Source organism: Cynoglossus semilaevis, chromosome 5 (genome assembly GCF_000523025.1).
Source record: "Cynoglossus semilaevis isolate Cse_v1.0 chromosome 5, Cse_v1.0, whole genome shotgun sequence".
Lineage (NCBI taxonomy): Eukaryota > Metazoa > Chordata > Actinopteri > Pleuronectiformes > Cynoglossidae > Cynoglossus > Cynoglossus semilaevis.
In genome coordinates, this window is record NC_024311.1 from 18491819 (window position 1) to 18502705 (window position 10887).

Here is a 10887-nt window from a genome sequence, read left to right on the forward strand (position 1 = left end):
GGGGGTGGGGTGGGGGGGGCACAGCAGGCTGCGAGGGTAAAAAATAGATATTTAATGGGAGCAGGCAAGAGGATGATAAAACTGCATCTCCATACGGAGCCCGACTCGGCGTAGCCAGCCAGTGAGAAATGAGACTCCCAGGGTCTGGGGGAGACACGGTGGGGGAGTGGCACGGAGCCAGGACAGGTATTGTTTGGGCTTTGGTGAATATGTGAGCCAAGGTTTGTGAGCATTTTTACAGCCCTCAGTGTTTTCTTTCCAGCACATTTGGTGGAATAAAGTGCTGCGAAGACTCCCCTGCCTGTCATCTTGGTTTTGTGCTGTGAAGGCTGTGGAGATCAAAGCTGCTTTACATCCAGCCGTCAGCCCAGCTTTACCTGCCCAGAAGAAAGACGGCCCCTTAAGATGTGACCAGAGGAGAATAATGTCCTCTGACAGAGGAAGGGCTTCAGGCTAAAGAGAGCCTCAAGGCTCATTGGAGACAAGCTGGAGGAGCAGGGAGAGTCAGTTAGGTTTTCTGACGTCATTCTGCAGGTTTAGAGCCTGGCTCAGACCATCAGGACCTGGTCCAGCTGCAGAGACACAGCTGTGTCAACCAAGGTCAACCAAGGTCAACTCTGAACTTCAGAGTCTAGTTGTCTTTGACTTATGTTCTATTTTTTTACCTGGCAACACTGTACACGTTCTCAGATATTTGTAGCTTCAGTTCATACGATCAACTCTCCAATGGCAGTCACTGATTTGTCTGAAAGGCGGGGCTAAGTCACAGGCACATTTTTAAAGGGATGATTTCCAGTCTAACTCAGATTTGCCAGGGGCAAGGTAAGAGTGAATGTTTTCATCTCCAAAGCTGAAGGTAATCCCATACCCTGTAGACTGGCTAATTAACTGAATACATAGCTCAGAGCCAACTGCATGGCTGTCATGTTAGCAAGACGGATGAAGCTGGGCAGTGTAACGGGGGGAATGAAAAAAAAAAAAAAAAAAACTTCACAGCGGTGGAAATACAAACCCTGATGTGGATTTGTTCTGTTACAGAATGGATTTTAAATGTCACGTCAAAGTGCACCGCGAGCATCCACTTACTGCACGTTAACCAGGGTGTGTGTAACGTTCCTTCTACACTAAAACAAACACACACGTTTGCATGTGAGGAAAAGGTGAAGAAATGGAGTCAGAAATGGAGTCAGAAATGGAGTCAGAAATGGAGTCAGAAATGGAGTCAGAAATGGAGTCAGAAATGGAGTCAGAAATGGAGTCAGAGAAATGGAGTCAGAAATGGAGTCAGAAATGGAGTCAGAAATGGAGTCAGAAATGGAGTCAGAAATGGAGTCAGACAGATCAGCCACGACGGGAGCAAAGCAAGAAGAAATGTGTCGGCGAGTATGAGAGATGTTTGAGAATGTGCTAACCCTAGTGTTAGCATGTTGACGACGTGTCAGGTGTCAACATGCTAACCCTACTGTTAGCATCTCTGAGCCAAGAAAAGAAACTCATTCGGACTTCCATTCATACCTATAGTACGGTCAGTCTGGAGTCCATTAAAATCAATGCTGAATGTTTTGACAATGGAAATAAAAATGCAGAAGAGCTGGATTCAGCAGCCGTACTAACAACAGTCCTGAAACCAAAACCTAATGTTAGGTTTTATATATATTTATATATTTGTGACACCCACCGAGTCAGTGTTTAACTAAGGTATACTTTTATGTCCTAGTCTGGGACGTACACTGAAGTCACAGGTCTGTCCACCCAGAACCAGAACCAGAACCAGAACCAGGGAACCCATCTCCCCCTCTCTCTCCCCCTCTCTCTCCCTCTCTCTCTCTCTCTCCATCCCATTGGGCCCCCAGCTCCACTGGGACCTCAATTAAAAGCTGCTCTGATGTCTACCAAGTGACAGAGACTCCATCACTTCCACAGAGGTGGCATTAAGATGTTGGAGGCAGAGTGGACTATTGATTTTCTCTTGGTTTTTTCCCCTCCCTTCTGGTCACTCCATTTCTTCACTGGGACATCTCAGTAACGCCAGCAGAACCTGGGCCCAGAACTCAGTTTACGACTCTGTGTTGTCTAAATTTTTAATTGGCTTTTAAACTAGAGCTGTCTCCCGGATACTAAGGACGTGTACGGGGGAATCACTAGTGACAGCCGTCACGGCCGCCACCGTCTCTCTGGGTGCTTGATAAGAGAAGCACTAAAGAGCAGCAGAAGGAGAGTGACAAGGACAAAGAAGTGGAAAGGAACTGAGGAGACTGGAAAACAAAGAGACATTTGAAAGAACGGGGATGAATTGATCCTGCCAAAAAAAGTCTTTTTTTTTTTGGGGGGGGGGGGGGGGGTTCTGTTTTGTTTTGCTCTTTTTGTTGTTGTTGAACACAAAGCACCGACAGTTTCTTCTTGGGAGGCTGTTGAGTAACATCACAGGAGACCTACAGGAGAACGTCCACGTTGAGTCCACACAGGGCAACATCAACATTCATTAGTGTTTATGTTCCTGGTCACTGCATAAATGTAGGTTCAATATTCACTCTCCTTTCAGCTGTTTTCTTTTTCTCCTCCAGCCCCTGGGACAAATATCACGCTCTTTAGCCGCTGAACGCCTCACTGCTCACCAGGCAGTGGTGAGGGCTGTCAGGCTGCCATTTAGTGCTGGTCAAGTAGCCTGGGGTGGGTTGATCAGAGTTTTGATTTATTTTATTTTGTCCTTAAAACAGCTGCCTGCCGCTGCGGACGAGGACGTGAGAGGAGACAGCGCAGCAGAAGCTGACCGTAAATCCTTTAATCAGCTCTAACCCTGAACCACAAACAACATCAAAGGTAAAACAACGTCTGTTCATTATGACGACCAGAGGAAGAATACCATAAAGATCCAGGTCCATCAGCAGGTTTGAAAAAAAGACGACCATCATCCATATACAGAAGTATATGTGTTCATTTCGGTTCATTTCGGTTCATTTCGGTCCATTTCGGTGGTGTGTTGGTTCTGTTGGATTTCTGAGAGACATTTGTGACAAACATACTACACACTAATCCCAGTAAGATTGAAGTATTATGTTCCTCCACTGCAGTATTACAGGACAATACACACAGACAGACTGTTGTCATTCTCCACTGCTGCCGTCCTGATTGGTTACTGGAGAGAGACAGCTGTGTTAACCATCATCATCCCAGGGACAGGAAGTAAACCTTTTCACGGTGTTGACTTTGACAGGCAGTTTGGGTTAGTGTTTGTCCAATTCAACTGCACAGGCTAACAGTGGCTAAGAGCAACGTCTTCTTCACGTTGTCTTCCTCCAAGCCCAGTGAAACGACATCTTTCTACTGGACATAGTGTTAACAAGGGCGGTGTAAATCTCAGCCTCTCCGTGGAGTGCAGCTAATCGCAGTCTCATAACTTCTGTGTAGTATCATTATTTCGCTTGTGAAAATACTGGCGGAGCCTGCTGCCAAAGACTGTACATTTATACCAATGTCCCATAAACGCAGAGACGCAGAAAGGTGTATTTATCCTCACATTCACAGAGTCTGCCACCAGGGGGAGGAGCCGCGTGACTCCACAGAGTCTTTTACACAAAAATAAAAGTTTCTGACATTAATGTTGTTGTTTTCCCTGGAAAGATAAATGGAAAAGGAGGAAAATGGTGAGATGCAAAGAAAACAGGAGAAGCAAAGATTTACTGGATCAATAGAACCACATCACTGACCGCTGGCTGCATCTAAGGCACCGACCCAAGAAGTCACGGGGCAAAAATAAATCAAAGGAATCAAAGGAATTGACCCTTTATTTGCAGCAAATCATTTCTAGTTTTAGAGTACAAACATATTTGAGATAATGAGCATTAAAGTTCCCACATGTAAAGATGTACGTGTCCTAATGTGAGCACTACACATTGACCAAGCAGCCCACAGCCCACAGCCCACAGCCCACAGCCCAAAGCAGACTGCATCATTTTTTGTCCCTGGCTGCCATTGGTTACTGACAGTTATCAAAGTTATTTTTTATACACAGAAAAGACCTTCATCATATGAACCTGACGAAGCTGAGGCCTGTCCACCACCTTATAAGGACCTTTGCTGTTGTCTTTGTTCTGTTCATGAAACAGAAACAAATTCCAGAATGAATGTTATTTAAGATAATCCTAAAGAATTAGTGCCAGATTTACAATGTTCAATCCTTTTTCTTGGTTTTCGCTGGAAACCTTGACAGCTTCTCTTTGAAGTACTGGCACTAATTCTTGGTGCAGTACGCAGTACAAAACGGGACAGTGGCTTTCATCTCTGAATGTCAGCCATTATTCTGTTGAAGCAGCACATATTTCAAACCCATAAATACTTGGATCAATGTGGTCACACTGCTTTATTAACATGCAGTGAAATACTGGAAACCAAGGACGTCACCTGTCAATCTGACACACACACACACACACACACACACGTGCGACAACACATAAATGAGAAATATCACTTAACAAGAGACACGTCTATTAAAAGTCTGTCTTTCTTTCTTTAACCTTTGACCTTGGAATGTTTAGATTTGAAGGAGACCAAAAGATACAACGCGTCACATCCTTATTCTAGGTTCTAATGAACCGTAGACCCAGGACTTCCTGTTGACTAAATGTCCCAGAGTTGGAGCAAAGACATGGATCCATTTAATATTCCAAACCGGGATCTGACGCTTCACCTGAACGCTCCTCTGACACGAGCTTGAACTCAAACAAATTCACTATGTTTACCAAAATATGCCCAGCAGTTTAAAAACGGAGAGACGGAACAAGAAGACAAATAGCAGGTTAGGTAGATAAAGGACAGGGTACATTCTAGAAGGGTTGTAAAATTGTAATCTGTTTGTATTATTGGTAAATGGTTCATGATCTCTGAATAAAAAGTTCATCACCAGCTCAGCTGGAGGAGAATGGAACGGATGAAGGAAGTAGAGCCAAAGAGGAAGGCTGTCAGGTCGGACTCCATTTTTGACATCACCATGTGAGTGAAATCAGTCTGGAACGTTCAACGCTGGCGGTCACTCCAGAGACTGAGGAACATGAACCTAAAGGCTGTGTGTGTGTGTGTGTGGACACTCTTGTTAATGTGTGTGTCTAAATGGAACGTGAGGTGACCTCTGACCTACACCACCTGCACACACCTGGCTTTAGAGAGGGGTTTTTTTAACGTATTATTGTTAGTCTCTGACATGGGGAGAAAAATAGGTTGAATTATTTTAATGAATGAATCTACGTTCACAAACACAGATGTGGTGATTAAAGCCATTTTGATGATCAGATGTAGCACAGTAACAACAGACCACCAGCAGGGCTGCTGTTGAGGATGAATACAGTGGACAACATCAACGGTGGAGGACGAGCCTTTGGTGCCGGTTGATCTGTAATGAGCTGTAAGTTGTTGGACTCCAGGGAGGCAGAAGTGGAAACCCAGAGGAGGATATTAATACAACCTGAAGGCGATGTGAGTCAGTGCAGGTCACTGTCTATTCACAGCTACCGTCAGGTGCACGGCTGCCGTACGTGGTTTAATCACAGGCATTAAAGTGATGTTTGACTGTGGGGAGGAAACCAAGGCCTCTGTAATAGGTGCCTTTCTTATCCTGCACTGACTGTGTACGTATTTGCAAGTCAAAGTGTCAGCGTGGAGAGAGGTTGGTGATTTAAGCACCCACACACACACACACACACACACACAGAGAGAGAGAGAGAGAACTTCTTTTCTCTGGGACACAGCCAGACCAGGGCCTAACTTCCATTTCACACTTGGTAATCAATGACTGGTCTCTGGAGCCATCGAAGAAAGGAGCCCTGAATCTCAACGCCTCCTAATTGAAAACACGTGACGTGCTTTTGTGTGGCCAGCCACTCATTTGGACTGTTTGAATGCTCAGAACAAAGCTTTCTACTGAAGCTGCAAAACGTTCCTTGCAGGACAATAATTCACGCTGTTATCAGCTCCAGAGTTTGAACACGGTCTGAATTATTAACTGACCAAACTCTGAAGGTGAGCCCAGCCAATTGTTGGTGGTTATTTTCCCACCGACTCTGAATCATTGAAACTAATATGATTTTATACCACAATGTCGACTCGGTGCCAGGATACACTTGACAAGAGGGGGCGCTGCAGAGCCACAAATCAAAATGAACCTGATCAATAACAAAAAAGGAGGTTTTGTGCATTTACTGCCACGATAAATACAATGCCACGAAAGAAGGACGGAGAGAGGACGCACAGATGTCCAGCAGGGAGAAGACCATCACAGAGACGTCAGACCACCGTGTGTTGACAGGCAGCAGGGACGGGATCACCTCGCAACCAAGAAATGGTTTTTGAAAAATTCACAGAGGACATAAATAAGATGGTTTCATCATATTTGGACAAATGGGACAGGTCATGTGATCACACGCTTCAACAGAGCCGAGGGTAAAGGAACTCACTTTTACACCACTATCGTCTTTGCTGTCATAGAACGGAGGATATTTATGTGGGAGAAAAAGGTATTTTATGCTAAAATGCAGAATAACAGAAGAATAAATCCAGGACTGAAGAGAGGAGCCAAATTTATCCCACTGATTGTGCTTTTCTAAGAGCAGCACATGGACAAGAAAACTGCCTATAACAACAATCCCTCAAGGCCACGAAAGCAGGAAGAGGAGCATGACAAACAACGCTGCTCTGGCCATGATACAGGGGTGAAAACCCACGAGCTGAGCTCCAGCCCTGTTGGAGTAAGAGTTGAACTGATGTTAACTGATCCCAGTTAATAATCCTGATAGGAGTTGATGTGTTCACGACGGTGCCACGTCTGAAGTGAAGTTATTACAGATCAGCCACATTTCTCTGACATTGGTTGGTTGTTTGTTTCCTTGATTAGACAGGACACATATTCAAGAATAGAAAGAAACGCTGTCTGTGAACTGGACACTCATTAATACAGGGGTCCTTTAGGAAAGTACCGAGCTCAGTTCTCCACTGACGAGTCCCTGATACGTGCATTTAAATTAGTCTTCATTCACCACAAAACAAAGAAGCACCGTCGGTCGGCCAAAACACACATTTTTGGTCCGCTAATATGTTGACTAAAAGAAATATTAACAACAACAACAACAACATATTTTTGTAAGGTTTAGCCGTAAATCTCTTGTTCTGTTTAGCCCTTCAGCAACAAAGGCACAAAACGGATTCTAATGTGGTTTAAGTCACAGAAATCTGCCGAGCTGCCGCACAGTGTCGTTGGAAATTCACTTGGGAAAATAAGACAACGTGTTGAGAAAACATTCTCTGAACGAGCCCTGAGAAGCAGTTCTGGAATGAACACTTTACAGCAGAAATAAAGGGCTTCAGGTAGATATGTAGGAGGCAACGCGCTGTCAGGACCAGGACATGAAGACATGAAGACATAATAACAGACACACATGTGGGAAAAAAACAGCTTTCTATTCTCACACAGACCAACAGCACCTGTGTTCCATGGAGGTCAATGTTTATATAGCAATTAGAGATGTTTTTTAACCTTGATTTATGAAGTGAAGGTTGGTTTAGCTTGGATGTGTTTCACAATAAAAGTCTCCCCTGGGGAAACACGGCCCAGTAAAAACTACAGCATTAAACCTGAAATATAATAAGTTGGCTGAGTTAAGGTCGCAGGAAAACTGGGGAATCTAACTGCCAACCTTCAGCAAATATGTAGGTGAATGTGGTGGAGATGACACACAAGTTCTCAACAAATATGTGTTCTGGTAGAAGAGCAAACATTTGTTTTCTTACATGAGAGACTGCAGTCGTTCTGGTTCTGATCATCATACAAATATTTACTGTCTTCAAAGACCGGAGACACATTCACGCTACACTATCAACAGCCTAAATAACCATTACCCTTGGATTTGTGGACGTGGACGTCAGCTGCCCGTTGGTTTGATGTATGACCAGAGTGAAGATCTTTGACCTTTGAAAACATCCCTTCACTTGTCTGAACATAAAGTCTAAAAAAAGTGGGTAAAAAAGGAAAGGCTTCCACTGACACAGACAGAGGATCTGATGCCCAGACTCTCTCTGAGTGTCAGGCTAACATCTAAACCACTGGTGTCCCACTGAGAGGCATCAGTCCAATGTCCTCCTGTCCACTGTGTGGGACAATCTCCCTCCATGTCACAGGGCTCAATCTTGGTTCCTGTCGTGACGTCTAACCCTCCTAACCTCGTCTGCCGGCCTTTCTCTCTCTCTCCCTTCCTGCCTCCTCTCTCTCCACCTTCCTGCCTCCTCTCTCTCTACCGTCCTGCCTCCTCTCTCTCTACCTTCTTGCCTCCTCTCTCTATCTTCCTGCCTCCTCTCTCTACCTTCCTGCCTCCTCTCTCTACCTTCCTGCCTCCTCTCTCTCTACCATCCTGCCTCCTCTCTCTCTACCTTCTTGCCTCCTCTCTCTATCTTCCTGCCTCCTCTCTCTACCTTCCTGCCTCCTCTCTCTACCTTCCTGCCTCCTCTCTCTACCCCCCCCCCTCCCCTCTCTCTCCCTTCCTCCCCCCTCTCTCTCTCCCCTCCCGCCCCCTCTCTCTACCTTCCTGCCTCCTCTCTCTACCTTCCTGCCTCCTCTCTCTCTACCGTCCTGCCTCCTCTCTCTCTACCTTCTTGCCTCCTCTCTCTATCTTCCTGCCTCCTCTCTCTACCTTCCTGCCTCCTCTCTCTCTACCATCCTGCCTCCTCTCTCTCTACCTTCTTGCCTCCTCTCTCTATCTTCCTGCCTCCTCTCTCTACCTTCCTGCCTCCTCTCTCTACCCCCCCCCCTCCCCTCTCTCTCCCTTCCTCCCCCCTCTCTCTCTCCCCTCCCGCCCCCTCTCTCTACCTTCCTGCCTCCTCTCTCTCTACCGTCCTGCCTCCTCTCTCTCTACCTTCTTGCCTCCTCTCTCTATCTTCCTGCCTCCTCTCTCTACCTTCCTGCCTCCTCTCTCTACCCCCCCCCCTCCCCTCTCTCTCCCTTCCTCCCCCCTCTCTCTCTCCCCTCCCGCCCCCTCTCTCTACCTTCCTGCCTCCTCTCTCTACCCCCCCCCCTCCCCTCTCTCTCCCTTCCTCCCCCCTCTCTCTCTCCCCTCCCGCCCCCTCTCTCTACCTTCCTGCCTCCTCTCTCTCCACCTTCCTGCCTCCTCTCTCTCTACCATCCTGCCTCCTCTCTCTCTACCTTCTTCTCCTCTCCTCGGTCTATCCGTCTCCATGCACACACTGTTCTCTGTAAATGCTGTGCCAGCAGAGCGGTGCTTGGGAGATGGCGCCATCCTCATTGAGAGAACAAGTAGACAGAGAAGGGGGGTTAGTTGTACTGGGGGGGGGGGGGGAGGAGGCATGTTCAGTGACAGGCCCGGAAACCCAGCCATCGGACCTCACACTCCAACGACGATAAAAAGATAAAGCTCTACATTTAAATCAGCAAAAAAAAAAGGATACAGAACTTTGATCAAACCTTTAAAACATGATTCTTTTAAAGAGAACAAAGTGGTCGGAACAGGGAGACAGCGAGAGACATCAAGGCAAGTAGGGCAGGGGGAGGGGGGGGTATTTGTAGATAAGGATGACAGGCAGGTAGGCGGGCAGAGCACGGTTCATTTGAGGACCTGTTTCCAGGCTTCTCCCTCTGCAGCTAACCGCGGTCACAGTCGTGAATCAACAGATCCAGAACAGCCTGGATCTGCAGCTGTTTCTACAGGCCTGATGGTGGCGTCCGTGAGCTCGGGGCAAACGTTATTAACATGTGAGATGTTGCTGCTGAGGTGGGGTCTATAAGAGGCAGGGATGACATGGTCGACTGCACACACACACACACACACACACACACAGCTCATGCTCAGTGCGGCTAAGAGCTTCGTTTCATCAAAATTAACCCTGTCAAACTCTGGTTCTGCCCGGGGCAGATTTGTATTACAACTGTAATTTTTTTCAATCAGAAACTGGAGGGAGTATGAACGTGTTTGTCCTCGTCCTCCACAGTCTCTCACTCTCCTTTACTGGAAACTACTGTGAGTTCAGTTCAAATTTTAAGCAGATTTCAACCATTCTCATAATAGGATTCTACATCGCCTGCATCTGTGTGTGTGTGTGTGTGTGTTCACTATATCAACAACTCCAGCAGAAGAGTTGTGCTAGGTCAAAATTAATTACAGAAGCTGTTAAGTACACACCAGCTGTTGTAAACAAACTCAAATGTATTTGGATTTCAAACAAACCTTCCTACATAACGATTCACAGAAAACTGTTCATCACTGAACATCAAGCTGTGCTCCTCCAGAGAAATGAGTCTTATTAATGAAGGGCCAGTTGATGAAAATCATTATCCAGCGTCTTTTAATCACAGACTCCAGACTAATGATCTCACCACTACAGACAAAAGTCAAAACTCTCGCCGTGCAAACATCAAAAGGTCAACTGACGCTGTCTGTATTTAATGACCAGTAACTTTTCTGTTTCTCCATGTGGATCTGAAAAGTGGACGTTCATCATAACTGGATAGTTTCATTCAGACTTCACTTCAGTCTCACTCTGGTCACATGAACGTACTGGTCATATTTCACTCCCACACTTCATTTCATTCCTTTCCACTTCCTCATTGGTCCAAATGACCAGCTATCTCTGCTGCTTTGAGAGCGGTCTCGGACTAAACCGACGAGCGGACCGCCTTCCTCAGCAGTCCGGCGAGGTCGCCCAGCCGATCCCCCGTCCTGTTTCCACACAGCGCAGTCATTTCCCAGCCCAGTGGAGCAGCACTCGGTGACCTCTGCCTCGACCTTTGCCTGAACAGTCCCAGCTCCAACACCAGCTCCAACCAGCAGAGCAGGCTTGGACCAACTCAACTTATTTATGAGCCATTTTACACAGTGCTGCCCCCCCCCTGTC

General features: G+C 46.4%; 1 protein-coding gene across 2 annotated transcripts in view; it reads right to left on the reverse strand.

Annotated features, from left to right (window-relative positions):
- The window catches only part of cd276 (CD276 molecule), a 55786-nt gene that overhangs the window by 18012 nt on the left and 26887 nt on the right, over positions 1 to 10887 (reverse strand). The gene's annotated exons all lie outside the window — the stretch shown is intronic.